Source organism: Aotus nancymaae, unplaced genomic scaffold, assembly GCF_030222135.1.
Source record: "Aotus nancymaae isolate 86718 unplaced genomic scaffold, 86718_ANA_hifiasm-v0.15.2.pri h1tg000057l, whole genome shotgun sequence".
NCBI lineage: Eukaryota > Metazoa > Chordata > Mammalia > Primates > Aotidae > Aotus > Aotus nancymaae.
In genome coordinates, this window is record NW_026988471.1 from 9,572,444 (window position 1) to 9,593,981 (window position 21,538).

The 21,538-nt window shown below is 55.0% G+C and overlaps 1 protein-coding gene across 10 annotated transcripts in view; it reads left to right on the top strand.

Moving 5' to 3' along the window:
- Nucleotides 1-21,538, top strand: part of HPCAL1 (hippocalcin like 1) — a 121,023-nt gene that overhangs the window by 55,055 nt on the left and 44,430 nt on the right. The window contains exon 1 of one of the 10 annotated variants that reach the window (XM_012438838.2): nt 3,665-3,682. The exons of 6 other annotated variants lie outside the window; for them this stretch is intronic. The gene's annotated coding sequence lies outside the window, so the exon portion shown is untranslated. Of the gene's footprint in view, nt 1-3,664; nt 3,683-10,846; nt 10,918-16,654; nt 16,673-18,647; nt 18,666-21,538 lie in introns of those variants that run through there. 3 more of the 10 variants (XM_012438830.2, XM_012438835.3, XM_064363844.1) reach the window with 3 other exon arrangements.

Genomic DNA, 21,538 nt, shown 5'->3' on the forward strand with positions numbered 1-21,538 from the left:
GACGGCCACATGGCAAAGTTCTCATCCCCTGGCCCAGCCCACTCCTCCGTGCTTTCTCCCTGTTCTTCTGCACTGTTTATCTTACCTCTTCATCTGAGGCCACGTCTTTACTGTGTGTGGTGCTGATGCCAGCCGGGGAAGCCGTGGCAGGGGCCCGGGAACCACCCCAGGGGGTTGCTAAAGGAGTGGACCCAATGGGGCTCGGCCCTAGCAGAATTCTGCTCTGATTGGCTTTACACTGTCGCCTGTGATGGCGTTTCCTCTGAGCAGTGTGGTAGGAAGAGCAGAAATGCCTCCTGCATCTTTATTAGATCCCCCTAAATGGAAATCCAGCAGAAAGCTGACGTTCTTGTAAATATCACGACCTCCCTCCCCACGAGGTGTGTGCAGAACAGTTATTTACTCGCATCGTTTCCCCACCTGCAATTTGTGGAAGAAAATCAAGAAAGCATGTTTTTCCTCCCTACATAATCCCATCCCCGACTGTAACAACACAACTGTCCTTCTGTTAGGAAGCAGCAGTGACTTCTTTAGGCAGGAAAAAAAAAAGAAAGAAAGAAAAGTGTGCTGTGCCAGAAAGCAGGAGCAGCTGGGAAGGGAGAAGGAAGGGGCCATGCCCGGCCCCCCCAGGTCACCTTTTACCAAAGGATCCCCCAAGGGAAACAGGCTGTGACCTTGAGCCTGCACCAGCCCCAGGGCTGAAACCCCAGCCCTGCCTGAAGGCTTCCTTTCAAGAGCTCAACACAGCCGTGTGCTGTATAGCAGCCCTGGTGCCGGGCACCTTTCTCCCGTGCCTGGAGGAATTGCTGGAAGAAGGAGAAGGCGATGGCTGGATGATCCTGGCCCCACTTTAATAAACAGGATAGATGTGTGGTAATATCAGGCTGTCAGGCCCTAGTCTGTGATAGGAAGGATGAGGTGGGAAATGAGCAGAAATCAGTAGTGTCACAATCTCAGCTGCTTCTTCCTTTTTTATTATTTTTTATTAATAGAGTGGGAGTCTCACTATGTCGCCCAGACTGGTCCTGAACTCCCAGCTGAAGTGGGGAAGGGAAGGGCTGAGAGAAGAAGGGCGGGTCCCTGGTGAGGGCTCCACCCCCAGTCCTGTGCCCACGGCCCTAGGTGAGGACTGGCACTCCTGCCTTTCCGTCCAAATGTTGCATTTCCCAAGACCATCCTGGCCTGCCACCCCCCCATCCTGTGCCTAAAGTAACCCGGAGACCCAGCTGGGCACACACACAAGCGGCTGGACGTCGAGAGGAACACGTGGGTGGAAGAAGACACCAGTGGCTGGACGTCGAGAAGACATTGAGGGCAGCACGTCGGGAAAGAGCACACCACTGACGCTGGAGCGCTGGCAGGCCGCTGACCAGCAGAACCACGTGGAGTTTGGCCGAAGCGAGTGGTCGGAGAAGAGTCGGGAAAACCATCTCCCTTCTGGCTCCCCCATCTGCTGAGAGCTACTTCCACTCAATCAAACCTTGCACTCATTCTCCAGGCCCTCGTGTGAGCCGGTTCTTCCGGTACACCAAGGCAGGAACTGGGCATACAGAAAGCCCTCTGCCCTTGTGATAATAAGGCAGGGGTCTAACTGAGCTGACAGAAGCCGCCTGTGGATGGCAAAATAAAAGAGCACCCTGTGACACGCGCCCGCCAGGCCTACAGCTGTGAACATTCGCCCCTGGACGCCGCCATCGGGTCGGAGCCCCACAGCCTGCCCGTCCCTATGCTCCCCGAGAGGTTTGAGCAGCGGGGCACTGGAGAAGCAGGCCTCACCCCCACTGCACACCCTGCTGGGGTGACAAGGGAACCCTTCCCGTTTCACAGCCACATCTTCCTGCTGTTTTCTGGCATTCCTGGTGGCCACTCCGTTGGTGTCCTTGGGTGTCTGGTGTGTGCCTGTGTTTGCTGCAGGCTGGCCCGGTGAGGGTGAGGTGGGCTGGGGTGGCTCTCTGGACCCCGAGGCTGGCAGGGGTTAGTGGCTCCCTGTCGCCTGGTTTCTCTCACCTCTGTTGTCCCTTCTAGCCCCTGCAGCCAGGAGAATCTAATGCAGAGATTAAGAAGTTGAGATGTCTTTTTTCCCAGAGGAAAGACCCTGCAGGCCCTCCCGGCCTCTGTGACAGCGGCAAGGTTAGAGGCAGAGCTGGCCCAGAGGGAACAGTTCTCCACTCTCTGTCCCTCGGGGACCCCACTTCCCAGGTGGCCTGGAGGATGAAGTTGGGGTCCTGGCCTCAGTGAGAGCCCGGAACTCTTGAGAGCCCAGGGCTGCAGGGAAGGAAGGGTCGTCCCTGTGTCAGGACCAAGCTCTGGTGGCCTTCCAGGCCCACTCAGTGGCTGGTGGACCCACCTCCAAACGCAGGCTGACCACATCTCCTGAAGGGCAGCAGCAAGGCCAGGCCAGGCCAGCACCTCTCCACTCTGAGGAAGGGGCCTTACCTGGATGCCCACATCCCCCATGGTGGTGGCGGTTTTATGGGTGTATTTGCGGTCCGTGGAGGCACAGGGAATGCCCTTCTCAGAGCAGGCTGTGTCTCCCCTCAGCTCCCACACTCCCAATCTGCCCTTTGCCTCCTTCCACAGCACCCGCCAGGTTTGATGTGGGCTGAGCAGCCCCGCCACTCACTCATTCCTTCATTCATTCCCCACTGTGTGGGGTGTCAGGCTTCAGGGCCTGGGGAGAGCTTTGCTGGAGGGCCAAGGCGGGCGACCCTCGCTCCTCCTGGGTAGAGGGTGTCGGGGATCCTCCTGCAGCTTCCAAGGGCTGGCAAGGGAGGGGTGCACCACTGGGGAAGAGAATTCCAGGCAGTAGGTGCCAGGAGCCTTATCCAAGAGACAGAGAAGTTCCCTGGACGCCCAGGCAGGGTGAACCGAAGGGCCATGGAGAGTCCCTGATGTCCTGTTTCTTCTCTCACAAAGCGAATGAGTGCTCAAATATGGAAGATGGAGAAATGGAAGCAGAAACAGAACAGAACCTCCACCTGCTGGGTGGGTGTTAACTGAATCTTTTTTTTTTCTTGAGATGGATTCTCCCTCTGTTGCCCAGGCTGGAGTGCAGTGGTGCGATCTCAGCTCACTGCAACTTCTACCTCCTGGGTTCAAGCAACTCTCCTGCCTCAGCCTCCCGAGTAGCTGGGATTACAGGCATCTGCCACCACACCTGGGTAATTTTAGTAGGGATGGGGTTTCACTATGTTGGCCAGGCTGATCCAAAACTCCTGACCTCAGGTGATCCACCCACCTCGGCCTCCCAAAGTGCTGGGATTAAGGCGTGAGCCACCGCGCCCGGCCTTAACTTAATCTTATCACACATTCCTTTGGAAAACAAATCCTCTGTGACAGGAAACCAGCCATTGTCCTAGGGCGAGGCCTGGGTCCTGCAGCCATTCCAGCAAAGTTAACCGGGGACTCTCTCACCTCTCTGTTCTCTCCTCTCCATCCTGGCCGGCCTGCTTGCTCCGTCCTCCCCCGGCTTTCTGTCTCTCTCCTTCTCACCACGAGCCTTTGGAGGTTCTGAATATGCTTTTGTCTGCCTGTCCAGCAGTATTCTTTCCACAGTCTTCTGGGTGTCTGGTGTGTGCCTTGCTTTTGCTGCGGGCTGGGGTCCGTGGGAATGACATGGTTGGACGTGGGTCCTGAGCCTGTTGGCTGGGGGACTCCTTTCCTTCCACACTAGAGGAGACAGGTGAGACTGCCCTGGAAAGCCCGGCGTGTCTGGCCACCCCAGTGTTAGATGGTGGCCAGGCGTGGTTTTTCAGGCGAGTCCGTGGGCTCCCGGGTGGGTGGTTGGGCTCTTGGGGGATCCCAGGCAATTGTTGTAGAGGGGGGCGGAGGGGATGGATGGATCCAAGAGAGAGAGCAGGCTGGTTTCCACTTCGGGCTCATGGTCTAATGAGGAGAGTGCACAGATAAGGCATGTTTTGTTTTGCTCTGTCTCTGGAATTTCAATCAGTCGCCCTAACTGCCTTCAAATGATTGGAAGGGAAAAATCCCAGTGAAAAGTCCTGACAGATCCCCGCTGTCTAGTTGAGGACTTATCTTCTCACTGTTCTTGTGAAACCAGCCATGTTTAGGGACTGGAGGTGGATGAGTCATTAATTCTTTTAAACTGATTTCCTCAGCTGTGTGCATATGTGTTAAAGCCCTTCTTATGTTATCAGTATTACTCTAACACGTCAGAGGGCTGGGGTTTCTCATAAGGCGACCATTATCTTTTGATAATAACATAAATAACGTTTCCATAGTTCTTGAAAGCTTGCCAGATGCTTGCATGCACATTAGCTAATTTCTTTTTCTTTTCTTTATTTTGAGATAGGGTCTCACTCTGTCAACCAGGCTGGAGTGCAGTGGCATGATCTTGGCTCACTGCAACCTCTGCCTCCCGGATTCAAGCGATTTTCCTCCTTCAGCCTCCCAAGTAGCTGGGATTACAGGCACCCGCCACCACACCTGCCTAATTTTTGTATTTTTAGTAGAGATGGGGTTTCACCATGTTGACCTCAAACTCCTGACCTCAAGCGATCCGCCTGCCTCAGCCTCCCAAAGTGCTGAGATTACAGGAGTGAGCCGCCGTGCGTGACTGACATTAGCTAATTTGATTCTCACAATAATCTTATGAATTGGGATTCTCATCTCTCTTTTAAAATGAGGAAACTGAGACTCAGAGAGGTTAAGTAATATGCCCAAGATCACACAGCTAGCTAGTAAGTGACGGCAGGGCTGTGGGGCTGGTTCACGTGACTCTGCTGCCATTGCATCGGTTTGCTCTGCCAGAGTCTACTGAGCGTCTGCTGTGTGCCAGCCTCATGGAGGCAAACGGCACTTTGGAACCCAGGTATCGAGAATGAGCTGTCAGCAGTCAGTCCTGGAATGGCAGCCCGGGGTGGGGGGCAGGAGCGTGGGGGACAGCAACGCAGGGAGGGCCTGTGGACAGACCCCTGGAATGCAGGGGGCTGGGTTGGGCAAGAGGAGGAGAGAGCAGGGAAGGAAGATGTCTGCTTCGTTCCTTCAGGAGAGGAAAGGTGAGCTGGGCGGTGGGGGACGCCTTCGAGGTGTTCTGTTGTAACAGCCCGCCACTTGGCAGCCTCGCTGGGGACATATCAGCTCCAGGCTGCTTATCTGCAGATCGGGATCCCATTTCTGCCGCTTTGGGAGAGAAGGGAGGGCAGCCCTGGGGCCATCCCAAATGCGAGTCTGTTCATAGAGGGGCTCTCCTGGCACCTTCCCCAGCCCAGACGCTGAGGAGGGAGGCCGAAGCCCCTGCGTCAGGTAGGAGCCCGGGGTCTTGGATTGCGTTAAATTGTGGCTTTAGCACAGCTGTAGCCTGTGTTAGGGAGGATGAGTTTGGACCATTCCTGAGCAAAGAGTGACTTCAGAGGACAGTAGGACTGGGTAATCTCTGGCCCAGAGAGGGAAAGTGGTTTTCCCAGAGTCACACAGCTAGGTGTACCTTTGATGGTTCTCTCAGTGGGTCACGCCTGTAAGCACAGCACTTTGGGAGGCCAAGGCAGGAGGATCACTTGAGCCTAGGAGGTCAAGGCTGCAGTGAACCATGATCATAAGCACTGCATTCCAGCCTGGACGGCAGAGCAAGGCCTCATCTCAAATAAATAAATAAATAAAAATAAAAAATAAAACCCATTCTCACTCTAACCCATACTGGATCTGATTTTTTTTTTTTTCTGAAGTAGGCTTGAGACGGGAGGGTTGTTATATTTTGTAAATGCATTAGGGGGCAGAGTGGTGGGACAGGGATTCCCCTCCAGCTCTTATGAGGCCACTGCCACACACCATGGCAAGAAAAGTATTTCTGACTCCGGAGTTCCTCGGTGTGACGGGTGGGCAGGAGCTGCAGGCAGTGCCAAGCAGGGGGTTCCCGTCCAGCACCCCCATTTCTGCTGCTCCGATGACTAGAATCGGCTGAAGAAACTCGGGGCTTTCTTGGCTGTTTGTAGGAGCTTCCAGAAGGGACCTTTCGGGATCCTCTGACACAATTCTGCCTATACCCTATACACGTGGCATTTCAGGTCTGGGGAGTCATGTTTCTGGAAAGTGTGTGACCCAAAGCCTCCTCCCATCAGGACCACTGGGGAGCTCACAGGCATAAGTGCAGATTCCTGGGTCATCCCAGAGCTGCTGAAGCTGAATCTTTAGGGTGGCGCTGGGAATCTGCATTTTAAACAGGTTCTGTAGGCGGCTCTGAGGCCAGCTACAGTTTGGGCAGAGCAAGGCTGGGGATCCTGGCTTGTTTTGGATCTCCAGCCCTCGTGTGGGCTGCGTGACCTTGGATGAGTCATTTCCCATTTCTGAGCCTTGGTTCTCTGGTCACAGTGGCAATCTTGCCCATTCTGTTGTAGGGACTATCAGATTGCCTACCGTGTGGTAAGCGTTTAGTGCCCTGAGCAACTCAGCTGGTGCTCAGGGAGGCCTTTGTTGCTCCTGGTGATTCAGGGTGCTTGCGGGGGAGGGTGTGGGACGCCCCACTGGGAAGGGCAGTAGTCCCAGCTTGGGTGGGCAGGCCACCTGGAGGAGGCGTGGACCTTGGGAGTGGGTTATATTAGGGCCTCCAGGCCTCCGTTTGGGAGGAGCTTGTAGTGACCTTGGAGGTGGTAGTGACCTTGTCCTCCTGCTCTGCGTGGGTGCACAGGCTCCCAGCATGCAGGTGGCAGAGGTCTTGGAGAGCACCCAGAGCCAGGATGTCTGCCTGGGGTTGAGTGTGGGAGCTGGGCCCAGAGCCCACTTGTGCCTGACAGCTGGGGCTCCCTCCAGGAACCTGAGATGTGTTTTCTGAGCAGTAAGGACTGGCCAAAGCCCTGAGGACCGAGGGATGAGAGCGATGCCCCCCGCCTTCCCCCACCCTCCTGGGTACGACTGCTGACGCCAGGGAAGGGAGGAACCCCAAGGCCAGTGACCTGGAATTCGGAAATGGCCAGGGAGGCAGAGGCTGGAGGCTGTGTGGGGCACAAGGAGGCTGATCGGGTAAGTCCCGGGGGAGATCCTCACCGCTTCCCTCAGGCTGGTTTCTGTGGAACTCCCCTCCCCGGCCCCCAAGGGCCTGCCTCCTTTTTTCTTTTTTTTGGAGACAGTGTCTCACTCTGTCACCCAGGCTGGACTGCAGTGGTACAGTCATGGCTCACTGTAGCCTCGACCTCCCCCATCTCAGGTGATCCTCCTACCTCAGCCTCCCAAGTAGCTGGGACTATAGGTACACGCCCCCACACCAGACTAATTTTCATATATTTCGTAGAGATGGGGTTTCGCCATGTTTCCCAGGCTGGTCTTGAACTTCTGGGCTCCAACAATCCTGCCTCGGCCTCCCAAAGGGCTAGGGTTATAGGTGTGAGTCACTCCACCCGGCCAGCTCTCCTCCCTTTTATGTCCTTTTCTCCCTCTCTGAGGTGCAGGGACCAAGCCCCTCCTCCCTGAGCCCTACCCACTTCAGGCCTTCTGCAATGCTGGTTTATGCATCTCTGTGGTGTCACCCAGGTGCCACCAGGTGTGCGTGTCCTGATCCCTCTGGCCGCCAGCCTGAAAATCTCCCAGAGTCCTAGGTGCTTGGTGGAAGGGATTCATGCACCCCTACTCCATCCTCCATGAGAGAGTGTCCACACCACCCGCCCTGAGTTCTGAACTTAGCCACTTCATCTATGGGAGAAGAAATGGAGGCCCCTAAGGGAGTCTAGGCCCCTGACTCTGACCTTGCTCAGATGGTATTAGGTGGCATTCCAGGATGGATGGGGTCCTGGTCATCCAGCAGGTGCCCTCACTGTGCAGCTGCCTCCAGGTGGCGGGCACTTGCGAGAGCCTGAGCCCCTCCTCTGGGGCGTGTGCTTGGAAATAAATACAACTTGCATCCTGAGGTGGGTGGGCAAGGTACCTGCTGTTTGAACAGACATCTCGGAGTCTGTGTAGGAGTTGGAGGTAAAGCAGGCTGAAGGCTTGGGGAGGGCCAGGTGGGTCTCCCGTGGAGGGCTTCTCTTAGAGGCTGCAGCCAGGAGCCCTTGTCTCTCTTCCCACCTGACCTTGGATGGGTCCCCTTCAGCCCAGTGATGACGTCCCGTCCAATCCCCAACTGCACACCTCCCCCACTTAGCTGCTTCAAAGCCTAATATGTGGCAACAGCTGACAGGTGCTTGGTGGTCCCCGCCCACCCTCCTTCAGGCCTCTACACCCAGCTGGGTGGGCCTTTCTGTGTTCACTTCAGGGACGAGGCTTGGAGAAGTGGGTGTGTGAAGGGGTGCGGGTGGCCCCCGGACTGGACCCAGCTCTGCTGCTTTCTGGGTTGGGGTCCTCTTGCTGCCTTTCTGTGAGCAAGCTTCACCTGCTGGGTGCTGCATCCACATTGCATGTCCTCGGCCTCCCACCGAGCTCAGCTAGACGTGATGTAGACCAGGGCTGCACGCCTTTTGAGGAGGCACTCACTGCTGGGCCCCATTAGGAGCAAAATCTCATAATTTGCTTTATTTTATTATTATTATTATTTATTGAGACAGGGTCTCACTCTGTCTCTCCGGCTGGAGTGTAGTGGTGTAATCTCGGCTCACTGCAATCTTTGCCTCCCAGGTTCAAGTGATTCTTGTGCCTCAGTCTCCCCAGTAGCTGGTACTACAATTGCCTGCCACCACGCCCAGCTAATTTTTGTTTTTTAGTAGAGACACGGTTTCACCATGTTGGCCATGCTGGTCTCGAACTCCTGACCTCAGGCGATCCACCTGCCTTGACCTCCCAAAGTGCTGGGATTACAGGTGTGAGCCACCAAACCCTGCCCCATAACTTGCTTTAAATAAAGATCTGGTTCCCAGATGAGCTTCACAGACAGCTGTTCCAAGAGCACATCTGTCTGGCATCAGGAGACCCACCCTACCCATACCAAGCTCACAGTGCTGGCTGTGATCCGCCCCTCCCTGCCCCCCGCCCCCAGCAGCTCAGCTTGGTCTGGAGACCTTCTCTGGCGCCTGCCTCAGCCCCCCAGTCCCGGGCTCCCTGCACTGTGCACTTCCACTCCCGTCTTCTCCACCAGGAGCTCTATGGTACAGGCTTTCTGCACCTTCACCTCTGAGCTTCCCACCACAGCACAGTGAAGGCACCAGCGATTTCACTGCAGATCCAAGGCTGCTGGAGCCAGGGACAGCTCTGAGTGTGTTTCGTATAGTGACCTTTTTTTAGGGGGCTGTGTGGGCCCGGGATTTTCCTGGGGTGGGGATGCCAGGTCCCTCGGTGTGTGATGACAAGGATGTTGACTGGACGAGGAGACTGCCTGAGATCCCACAGTGAGGCTGACCCTGCCCTTGCTAGCCTGGCTGATCTGACACCTTTCAGATGGCCTGACAGAGACTAGGAGGCATCTTGGGTAGAGGACCTGGATGTGACCCCGAGACATGTTGGGGAGTCCGAGGGAGATTGTTCTGTCTGGAGAGTTCCCATTGCGTTTCCAGTTTATTGTCATCTGCTTGGGACTTGAGGGTGGCTTCATTTCTCAAAATAGGCTGAGACTTTTTACAGTTAGATATTTAATATATGGATGATGGGCAGATGGTGGTGGTGTTTTAAGGGGGAATTTTGTTGGCTTTTGTTTTTTGGAGACAGTCTTGCTCTGTCACAGGCTGGAGTGCAAGCTCGATCACGGCTCACTGAAACCTCAAATTCTCAGGCTCAAGTTACCCTCCCACCTCAGCCTCCTGAGTAGCTGGGACTACAGGTGTGCACCACCACGCGTGGCTAATTTTTTGTAGAGATGGGGTGTTGCCATGTTGCCCAGACTGGTCTTAAACTCCTGGGCTCAAGCAGTCTGCCTGCCTCAGCCTCCCAAAGTGCTAGGATTATACGCGTGAGTGACTATGGCCTATTGGCATTTTTAAACCAAAATTTTAATCTCCAATTTGTAAATTTGTAAATTTCAGAAAGTATAATAATGTGTAAAGCAAAGTCATAATAACAGCAATAATCACTGTCATCCCACGGGTTGGTTTAAATGTAAATTTTAGGCTTCCCAGCAAAAATTTGTGGAAAGTGCCAGAAAAGGCCTTGTCCCATATCACAGTCCCATCAAACACTCCCATGGAAAGCCTTGGAACTGATGTCAGCATGCGCCCTGTGCTGGAGAGGAGGGGTGACAAGCGCTTCGGAGATGAGCAGCCTCTACTGCTGACCAGTCCCTGGGGCCACCCCCGGCCCTGGAGCCCCATGAAATGTGGGGTCTTCAGGATTCCTCTTGTGACCCTTACCCTGCCTGCCCTGGGACTGTGTGCCTGTGTGCCTGTGTGCCTGTGTGCTTGCGTCTGTGTATGTGCCCGTATGCATGTGTAGGTGTGTGCATGTGTGTGCATGTGTGCATACATGTGTGTATGTGTGTGCACATGGTGACATCAGTTCCAAGGGTTTCCATGTGTGTCCATACGCATGTGTAGGTGTGTGCATGTGTGTGATATAGTTGTGTGTGCATATATGCATACACTCGTGTAGGTGTGTACAGGTGTGTGTACATATGCATGTGTGGGCATGTGTACATATGCATGTGTTGTTTGTGCATGTGTGTGTGCATATGTGCATAGGCATGTGCAGGTGTGTGTGTGTGCCAGCACACGTGTGTCTGCATTCACTAGGCCAGAGCTTCTTGAGGGCAGGGTGCTTCCCAGCTCCCTGTGTCCCCAGCTCCCAGCCCCAGCCTGGCACTTGATCACAGAGTAAGCCGAGCCTCCCTTGGGGGCCTTCCGACTCCCCTAGACACACTGAGTACTCTTTCCTTGAGCTCAGTGCAGTTCGTCCGCATTTTCCCAGCAGCGCTCCTCCTGCAGCGTTGTCAATATTTATTTGCGGTCGCCGCTGCCTCCCTCCTGGACCGCCCATTCCTGGGCCCTGTCTGGTGGTGGCTGCCCTTGGGGAGCTGACCTCTCAGCACAACGCCGGGCACCGGGGCTCAAGGTCAGTGGGTGTGTGTTTGGGTTTGAACTGATGCGTGTGTTTACTGAGCTTTCTCTGCAGCCTGCTCCGGCAGCACCAAAATGGCATTTCAGGAATTGAATTACCGACATTTCAGTGCTTGCAGAATCCAGGAACAGATTATTTGATTGTATCTGTTGGAAGTCATTGCCATAACCGGCTTCGTTTTCTTAGCCAACATCTAAACCGAGTGGGGAGAGACAGCAGGTGATGCTGTGGTGACTTGGTTTTCCCAAAAGCACATCTCCCAAGCTGGCGGCAGCTGATGGCTTTTCCCCAGGACTGGGGAAAGCCTCAGGACTCCCTGTCGCCTCGGGCCAGTTGGAACCTGCCCGTCACATCGTGGAGCCCTCTCAGACTGAAAACACTGTGCCGATGGTGGCTGCAGCAGCAGAGGGATCCCCCTCCAGCTCGGTGGTGCTGGGGAGCAGGAGCCAGTGAGTTCCGCTGTGAAGTCGCACAATGCCTGTGGCCTGATTTCTGTGCTCCTGCCTTGCCTCTTAGAGGTTGTCGACCTCAGGGCTCACATGTCCCTTGTGAGAGGTTGTGATGGCTTCAGCAGCCTTCGTGGCTAGTTAGGATTTTCCTCCAGCGCTGGGGGAATTCTCTTGGGATTTTCCCTGGCCTTGTGCAGCTGCAGACTCTATAGAGGCCCTGCAGGAATGTCCGCCTCCGAGTCCATAGTACTGCAGGCCTCGGAGGCTGGGCCAAGGTGGGTGCGGACACTTGGTGGAGCTGGGCCTGAGCCCCGGTTTCCTGGTTGCTTCATAGCTCAGGCCCATTTGACGGCATTCGTGAGCAGTTGCCCCATGCAGGACCAAGTTCAAGAGTAGAAAGGGCTCCAGGCGGAGGGAGGTGGGCTCTGATAGGGCTCAGGGGCAGCCTGAGTGGAGCGGAGAACCGAGAGGGCATCTCTGAGGCCTTCTTGGAGGAGGTGGTGGTTAAGCCAGCTAACTTCGTCCTTTGGAAACTGTCATCAGTTCCTTGTTAATCAAATAATAATGAATATGCGGTGTGTGACCCACTAGGGAAAGCTGAAAGTGAGCTCAAAGGAGGCATAGGCTCAACCAGGCCTGAATTGGTTCTGCATTAAGAAGCTCAGCTTGTCATTTTGAAAAGGGAAAAGGCTGTGGCCTCGTTAGGCTGCCCCCAGCATGTCCTTGAGACCTCCTTACTCCTTGAAATGTGCTTCTTAACGTTCCGGAAAAAACAACTTTCTCCTTCTATACTTAGCCCTTATCTCAACGTGCAGGCGCCTACCTGGCCCACTTATCTTCAAGAAATGTGCTGGGTTAGGCCTCAGGAGTGGCGGGGACACAGATACCGTATTTGGCCTTGGCCTTCTGCCCAAGTGGAGTCTACGCATTGCTTTGTATGGGCCCACTGGGGACGCCTGGCTAATCCACACACCCTCTTTCCACCCTCATTCCTGGATTTCCCTTTCTCTTCAGTAGTGGCTACCTTCCCATTTCCCCAATCGCCTCTGCTTTTATCTTCTTCCAATCTAATTCCCATCAGTCATGGAGCAGGTGGGACACTGGTGTATGTTGCGGGGTGGGGGTGGGGTGGGGAGAAGCAGCCTGCGCTCACCATGCCTACCTGCAGGTGCGGGCTTGGACTTGGCAGTAGGGAAGACTTTGGGGTTAGCATTTCCAGGCCGGCTTGACACTGGCCTGTTTTGTTCCAACCCGTACAAGCCCTAAGCCCTCATGTGCAGATCCTGCTGGCTCTCCGGGGAACACTTAGTTGGATACAGGTAGGAAGAGGCTCTGAGGAGCAGAGGAGGTGCTGGCCGAGGGCCAGCTGCTTTGTCTGGTTCGCTGAGCAGGGCCCAACACGTGGAACTGAGCGGCAATTGTGAGCTGAACTCAGGCAGGGCTGCCCATGATGCCAGCGCATGTAGGGCAGACTCCAGGTGATGGGGCCACTGCTGGCTCTGGCCTTTTGCAGGGCACAGGAGCCTGCCAGGGGTGTGTTTCGGAGTGAGCCATACAGGTGTACAGCTGTGAAAAATCCCAAAGATATGTGCCCTGCTCCTGGGGGTCTTGGGGGCTCCCAGGTAGCAACAGTGTTCTGGGAGGACTTGGGCTCAAATTCCAACTTTTCCACCAGCTTATGGCTGTTCTTCATCCCTGTGGGCCTCAGTTTCCTCATCGCCAAGGTAGAGGGGCCCATCTTAGGTTGTCACAGAATTGGTCGTGTGACGGGGCAGCCCCCTTCACCTGCGGGATTCAAGGCAGAGCTGGCACCTCCAGGCTGCAGGGTCCGGTGACCCATCATGGAGCTGACAAACAGGAGGCCAGTGGGCAGGTGGGTGTTACTGGGGCCTGGAGAGGCAGAGGTGGAGCCCTGGTGTCAGGCGGGGTGGGATTGGGATGGCGTGTGGTTTGTGTGGCCCTGCCATCTGCAGTTGGGGTTAGTGGGTCTGGCTGGCCACTGGGGTTGGAGGGGAATGCCAGTGGGAATATATGTCGTCTCCTTGGAGGTGACTATGCCCCCAGAACCGAGTGGACAAGCCGGGCTCGTGTCCACATCTGCCCTCTGTCTTTGACCCTTTTCCAGCTCTCCGAGAAGAGCCTTTCTTAAATCATGCCCTGTTCACCTTGTGCTTCTCTGTGTCCTCTGAAAGCAGAGTTTCACCTGGGCTTTGAGGGCCCAGGTGCAGGCCCAGGGGGCGGCGGGGGTGGGGGTCTCTGGCTGGATGGCCCCATCTGGGAAGGAAGCTCCTGGTGTGGCCTCACCTTGGCTCTGACCTGGGAGTCCCGCAGAGCCGCGTGTCCTGTTGCAGTGAGGTGTCAGGCGGTGGGAAGAGGGGACGGTTTGGAGAAACTGCGTCTGTCTCCCCGACGCGTCAACACCGTTGCCTTTGTTCCAGGGCAGCCTTCCCCTTGCCTTCCATTCCACACCCTTGTCCTCCCTCTGAGGTTCCCGGTCACCTCCTAGGGGAGGCTGCCTGAGCACCAGCGAGACACCTGACCCAGGCCTTCCTGGAAAGGTCCCTGGGCCTGGCGTGCTCTGGGAATCTCACCACCAGGGGGCAGCATGCCAGGGAGGACACGGAGGAACGTGGGCCCTTGGGGGGTCTGGCTTTGTCTGGGGGGATTTTCTGCTGCTCACCGGCTCTGTGCAGGAGTCTTAAGCCAGCGGGCCCAGCCGCCTCCTCCAGCCTCACCGGCACCTCGGATGTTTCTCTCTTTCTTACAGGCGTTGCACATCCTTTCTTTTCTCTGCCCTGATTATTTTTGCAGATGAAGGAATACACACAGTGGTAGTCTTTGTCTTATTTGAAAGCCTGAGAGCCACGTTGCTTACTCGTTGGGTGCACAGTGAATACGTATCAGTTCAGCGCTTTCACCGTCCGGTCTGGTTTTAATGTTGCTTTATTTCTGTCATTCCTCAACCGTGGCTAAAGATCAGAAAAATCGCATCTTCGGGTCCTGAGCCATGGCGAGGAAGCTGTGTGACTAAGGTGGGGGAGGAGGGTTGTCGGCGGGGGAAGCCCCATGGGGCCCTGTTTGAGTCACAGGAGTGTGTGGAGCACCCACTCCGTGCCTTCTGTCAATTATGAAGCACCTGTTACATCCTGGATACTGTGCCCAATGCGGTGGACACATTGATGGGTAAGCACGATGCTTCCTGGAGCTCCCAGTTGGGTCGTGGTGGCAGACAGGCGAGCGTACAGCTGTGACACTGTGGGGCAAGTGGCATCATCAAGGCAGAGCCCAGCAGCCGAGCCCTGAAGCCCCCACGCCCCGCCGCGCCTTCCCATAACAGCCGAGATCAGCCTGAGCATTCTTCCTCCCCACCTGCCCGATCCCATTGCTCTCTGTCAGGCACAGCAGGGCACACCTGTTCTGCTCCTCAGAAGGGCTGTCACCTGTGGAGATGGTGACAGCTGCTCCTGTTCCCTGCCCCAAGGACAGGACCTGGAGCCTGTGGGTGTGTAAGGAGACAACTCCCTGACCCAAAAACTGTGGCCAGTTCTGGAGAAGGTGGCCAGGCACTGGGTCCCAGGACTACGACCCCCTCCTGCCTCAAAAGCCCCTCCTCTGGCCTGCATGACTCAGCCCCTCCTGCCCCCAGAGGGAGGGGTCAGCCCTGCAGGGGTCCAGAGAGAGGGGCCCTCACTCACAGGCACTCCTGGCTCTCCTCTAAACTGGCCTGAGCCCTGGGCAGGGGCAGCGTTCTGAGGCTCAGCCATGCAGCTGTGCAGGGTGGGTGAGGACAGTAGCCTGAGAGCTCTGACCAGGGCCAGGGGTTTCCTGCAGCGGCAGGAGGGATAAGTTGGGTTGCTATAACTACACTGGCCACAAAGAGGGAGGGGTTTCCCTGGGAAGGAGAGTGGCTTTGGGCCGATTTGGGCCAGCGGGGCTCGAAGGCAAGGGAGGTGGTAAGATCCCCTGCTTGGGATGAGAGGCAGGTGGGGAAACTGAGGCTTGGAGCAGTGGGAGGGGCAGGGCCTGAGCCCCCAGCAGGTCCCAGTTCATGGTGCCGTCCTGCTTCTCCATGAATGAGACATGAGGGGAGGGCAGAGGCCCGGAGGTATCATCAGCAGCACCATTTAACTCACTAATAGAAAATTAAAATTTAAAGTCATTGAAAGTGACGAGTGACAGAAATGTTCCTGGAAACCGGAGATTGGGTGCTGAGCGGATCTCAGGATAGATGATATCAGACACAAAATCCCCTGGGCCGAGGTTTTTTTTTTTTTTTCCTTAATGTTTCAGAATTCTAAGGCAAGGATGAAAGGCTTCTTTATTCTTGAAGAGCTGGGGTCCCTCAGCCTCCACCTTCCAGCCTCAAGAAGCTCCCCCATCTCACCTGGCCCTTAGCCTTCTGGAACCAGACAGACTCCCCCAGCAGCCCAGCCCAGCCCACCAGCACCACCACTGCCGAGGTTCATGCGGTCTTCATGCGGTGGGAGGCTCAGCCCCCACCCTGGGGTCTGTCCACTTTATCCCTAAGGGTCTTAACAAGGGCAAATCTTTGGAACTCAGGGCCCTTGGGAACTTCTGGGCCAGACAACCCTGCCATCACAGAGGCTCCTGCGGGGTGGACTTGATGATGCGTTTGGGCCATAAGGTCTGTTTTTATTCCTTTGGGCCTCTAGGAAAGTCCATCCTGGCCAAGTCCTCAGTCCCCTAGTCCCATGGCTGGCTGGCCCTGGAGCTCTGATGGCCCGGCCCGGCCCGCCTGCTTCCCCGCAGACAGCGCTGTGGCTTCCGCTGCCTTCGGGGTTCCGAATGCTGCTGGCTCTTCCTTCCTTCTGGGTGTCCTGAGTCCCCCGAGTCTTGAATCTCCAGTCTAGGCTCAGTCCTTGTGGTCAGTGGGGCAGAACGCCAGAGCCCTGGGGACAACGGGCTGCAGAAAACACTTATTTTAAGAGTTATATAAGAACATATCAGAAAATTGGCAAAATACAGGGCAAAAAAAAAAAAATCACTCGTGGTCGTCTTCTCACACAGGCACGCGCGGTGGTGTCCGGCCTTCTGGCCTTTCTGTTTTGCTGCAGTCTTGGCAGCTGCGTTATAAGATTTCCTGTTGACCATTCTTATTTTTGCTGTGGGCTTTTGCAGCGACAGCTGTTCCTCTTCAGGATGCAAGGAGACCCAGCCTGCCCTCAGGGAGCTGATGGTCCCACCGGGAGGCATCTTGTCTGCCGGCCCGTGCTGGGGACAGGGCAAGAGGTGCAGTGGAGCCAGACCTTGCCCTCTGGAAATACAGGGAGCAGACACAGGTGCGTTTAATTCAAATCCAGCGTGTGGTTTTAGAAGCCTTCTTGGAAAGGGCCTGGGATTGAGCCGGGCCCCGGCAGAGACGACTTAGGTGGAGGCAGCAGTTCCACCCCACGCGTGGGGGAGGTGCCCTAATCGCTGCCTTTGGGCACGCCCCTGCCTGTAATCGCTTTTGTTGCTTGTTGTTGGCTGATGTTGGCTGTTGGCATCTCCTGACCAGAGTGGAGAGTGGAGGACTCCATGGGCCGGACGCCTTGTCCTCTTCACCCAGAGAATAGGTGATTTAAAATACTGACTAGACAGAAGGAGGGAGAGAGGGGTGGGGTGGTGAGGGCCATGTCATGAGAGAATTCCCTGGGCCAGCCGCAGAGGATTGGCGTTGGCAGGGAGCTGGGAGCCTGCAGAGGAGTTGAAGACCTCTCCCATACTCAGCTGTCTTTAGGGAAGAAATCCTGGAAACTCACAGAAGAGAAAAGAGCTGGGGAAGGGGAGGAGAGCGTTTCCCCCGCAGTCCCAGCGGGAGAGGGAACGCTGGAGTACAGTCTGCCCTGCGCAAGCCGGCCCTGCCTGGACACACATTCCTATAGATACGATTCTGCAAGTGGGTTCATTCCTTAGCTACTGTTTTACAACCTGGTTTTGTTTTTCCACTTAGCAGCGCTTTGTTCTTCCCTGCAGTTCACCAGGCAGGACAGGGCTGACGTGGGAGCCTCTCCCGCCTGGACACTCAGAGGCCCCTCCCAGGGCGCGGGGGGGGGCTTTCCTGGGGCCCTCAGCTGTGGAGCAGCCGCTTTCCGTGCATCAGAGCGGTCGGCGGGGCAGGGGGGCACGGGTACGACCCCCACTCCCATTTCATGTCCTTTAGGAAGCTTGAAGAAAAGCGGTTAGCCAAGAACACACATTCCGGTGCTGTTGTTTGCAGAGTGGCAAACTTTGAAGTCAGAATTGACCTAGATTTGAGCCCCAGATCGTCCTCTTAGCAACCGTGTGACCTGGGACAGGTTACATAATGTCCAGACTTTAGTTTCCTCACTATACAACAGGGACAGGGATAATGCCTTTCTCTGAGAGTTGGAGGAAAAGGTGAAACCAAACGCACCCCCGTGATGCACCTTCTGCATGGCGGGCACTCAGCAGGCGCTGGCTCCCTCCCTGCCCGAAGGAATCGATGAAAAACTCTCAAATAAATAAATAGTTCAAGAGCGTAGCTGCAGATACAATATTTATATTAGCTGATGTGGTTTGGATTCGTGTCCCCTCCGAGTCTCATGTTGAAATGTGATCCCCAGAGTAGCAGGAGGGACCTGGTGGGAGGTGATTGGATCAGGGCTGGGGATCCTCATGAATGGTTTGGGCCTCCCCCTTGGTGATGAGTGAGCGATTTGGTCGATTGAGAGTGCGTCACCTCCCTATTCTCTTGTTCTGCTCTTGCCATGTGACACGGTGGCTCCCCATCGCTGCCCACCACGATCGTTAGCTCCACCGTGCTTCCTGTACAGGCTGCAGAACTGTGAGCCCATTAAGCCTGTTTTCTTCATAAATGACCCAGTCTCAGCTCTTCCTTTATAGTGATGCAAACAGACTAACACATTAGCTGTAGCCATCTATTAACATGGAATTTTAAAAGATTTCAGACTTGTGCTGAAGTTGTTAAAACTCAGTGACCCGTACACCTACAAAGATGAATTTTAGTGTGTGTAAAGTATACCTTAATAAACTTGACTTTACAAAAAATCCCTGTTTTTTTGAGACTGGATCTTACCCAGGCTGCAGTACAGTGGCACGATCTTGGCTCACGGCAACTTCCACCTCCTGGGTTAAAGCAATCCTCTCGCCTCAGCCAAGTAGCTGGAATTAAAGGCACGTGTCACCACACCTGGCTAAGTTTTGTATTTTTAGTAGAGACGGGGTTTCTCTGTGTTGGCCAGACTGGTCTCGAACTCCTGACGTCAAGTGATCTGCCCGCCTCGGCCTCCCAAAGTGCTGGGATTACAGGTGAGAGCCACTGTGGCCAGCCTTTATATCTCTTGAGTCTCACAAAATGCATATTTTATTTAAGTTTGCCATAAACATATTTTTACATACTGTAATGTAACCTATTTAACATAATAATTAATCAGATATGTAGTCCCATTTTATTAAAATCATCCTTTGTGGCCCAGATGTGAAGGCAATACTCTGTTCCTGGGTGTGCACCATGACTTCTTCAATGAACACCCTGCTGTTGAGTACTGAGGCTGCCTCCTTCTAGAAGCGCTGCTGAGAGGTGTGAGGAGGCTGCCACGCAGGCCGAGCCACCCTGAATAGCAGGTGGAAGGTGGCTGAGAGGAGCAAACGCACCCTTGCCCACAGCCAGGCCTGCGACGGCACTTTTCCATTGCTTTACACGAGCAGCACTTCACCTGGGAATGTGTCTGGATAGTGCACGGACGTAACTGGCGTCCTGCCATCTTCCCAACTTTCTGGACACCAACGTAGTCAATGGCTCTCACATGCCACAGGGACCTGCCATGCCCACCTGCTGCCATCTGAGTGTCACGACCACACCCCTGTCCCTGTCCTTTCACGCACCATCTGCCTGCACACACTCTTCCACCCTCTGCGGGCAGGGCCCCGCCACCTCTGAAGCCCCCTGCCATCTCTGGGCAGTGCCCGACGCCCCCCCGGCTCCCATGTCCTGCCCACCTCCCCGCACTGGCACTTCCTGAGCAGTGCTGGCTGAGCATCCACTCTGAGGGCAGACCCTGGCCAGGCACCGAGATACAAACATTGTGAGGGTGTTCTGTTGAGGAACGGTGAGTCCAGTGCGAACAGTGAACACAGAAACATAAAGAGACATCCAGAGTCACCCCAGGGCAGCGAGCCACCGAGGGGTCCAGGCACAGGGAGGGTGTTCAAGGGCAGCGAGCCACCGAGGGGTCCAGGCACGGGGAGGGTATTCAAGGGCAGCGAGCCACCCAGGGGGGCCAGGCACAGGGAGGGCGTTGGAGGATGGCGAGCCACTAAGGGGCGGGGCAGGCTCAGGGAGGGCATTTCAGGGAGTGTGGGGAAGGAGGACTGGAGGCAGGAAAGATGCTGGTTGAGGGCATGGGAGAGGTGGGGAGGGTCCTGACTTTGGCTGAAGGCGACCAAGGTGGTAATTTCTAGTCCTGCGACCTCAAGACAGGCCGGACATTGGAGGACGGGATGACACTGGCCCTCCTGGGGTCACCTGTCTGGGTTTCAGTTCTTGATGGGGTTTAGGATGTGGCGGGACCCAAGGAAGGTGCCAGCGCCTGGATTCTCCGGCATCTTCCAGAGTCAGGACTCTGCAACTACCTTGCCCCAAAAAAGTGGAGAAAGGTGGTTTCATGTTTTGGGTTTTTTGTTTGTTTGTTTGATTTTTTGAGACAGAGTTTTCCTCTTGTTGCCCAGGCTGGAGTGCAATGGCACAATCTTGGCTCTGCAACCTCTGCCTACAAGTTCAAGTGATTCTCCTGCCTCAGCCTGCTGAGTAGCTGGGATTACAGGCATGGACCACCACACCTGGCTAATTTTGTGTTTTTAGTAGAGACGGAGGTTTCTCCATGTTGGTCAGGCTGGTCTCGAACTTCCGACCTTTGGTGATCCGCCAACCTTGGCTTACCTGAGTGCTGGGATTACAGGCTTGAGCCACCGTGCCTGGTGGTTGCTTTTTTTTTTAATAGACTGCTTTGAAGGGAAGTGTGGGACTCCTTTGCACAGTGAACATTTCCAAGGCTTGTGGGGGTCAGAGAGATTTGGTTGCAGCTGCTAGTTTTACTTCCTGTCCCGGTAAAGGAGGGTGTTTGCCTCAGCCCTCTCCAGCTGCCATAACAAAGCACTGAAGACCGGCTGCCTAAACACAGACACTGACACTCAGCTCTGGAGGCACGAGGTCTAGATCAAGGCTCTTCCTGCTTTGCAGGTGGCTTTTTCCTCTGTGTCCTCCTGTGGAATGAACAAGCTCTAGCCTCTTCCTCTTCTTACAAGGACCCTAATACCATCATGGGGGCCTCACTCTCCCGACCTTACTGCCAGCTAATTCCTTCCCAAAGGCCCCGCCTCCTACCACCATGGCCGTCGGGGTTAGGGCATCTGTGCACATTTGAGGAGAGGGCACAACCGTTCAGTCCATGGCTGCCCTGCATGTTCCAGGAGGGACTGGAGAGAGGCTGCTGTTTGCTGGGCACCTGAGCTGGTTATAGATGCTAAATCCTCATGGTAGAAAATGTGGGAAATGCAGACAAAATGATAATGCATAATCCTACAATTCAGAGATCATCACAGCAGACACACGGGTTCATTTCTTTCGGTTAGTATTCATTTACAGTGAGGCGGGGAGACCCGTGCTGTAATTGAGACATGCTACGTATTTGTTTCAGGTCCCACTTTTTCTTTCCACTTAAGACCATATCATTTCATTTCCTATGTCATTAAAAATTATTTGTGGCCGGGTATGGTGGCTCATACCTGTAATCCTAGCACTTTGGGGAGGCCAAGGCAGGCAAATCACCTGAGATCAGGAGTTCAAGACCAGCTTGGCCAACATGGTGAAACCTCATCTCTACTAAAAATATAAAAATTAGATGGGTGTGGTGGCGCACACCTATAGTCTCAGCTACTCAGGAGGCGGAAGCTGCGGCTTGAGAATTGCTTGAACCCGGGAGGTGGAGGTGGTAGTGAGCTGAGATCACGCCATTGCACTCCAGCCTTAGCAACAGAACAAGACTTCGTACCAAAAAAAAAAAAATTGTAAGCATAACTTTTTTTTCTTTAAGACTCAGTTTCACTGTTGTCTGCCAGGCTGGAGTGCAGTGGTGCTATCTCAGCTCAGTGCAACCTCCGCCCAGTGCAACCTCCGCCTCCCA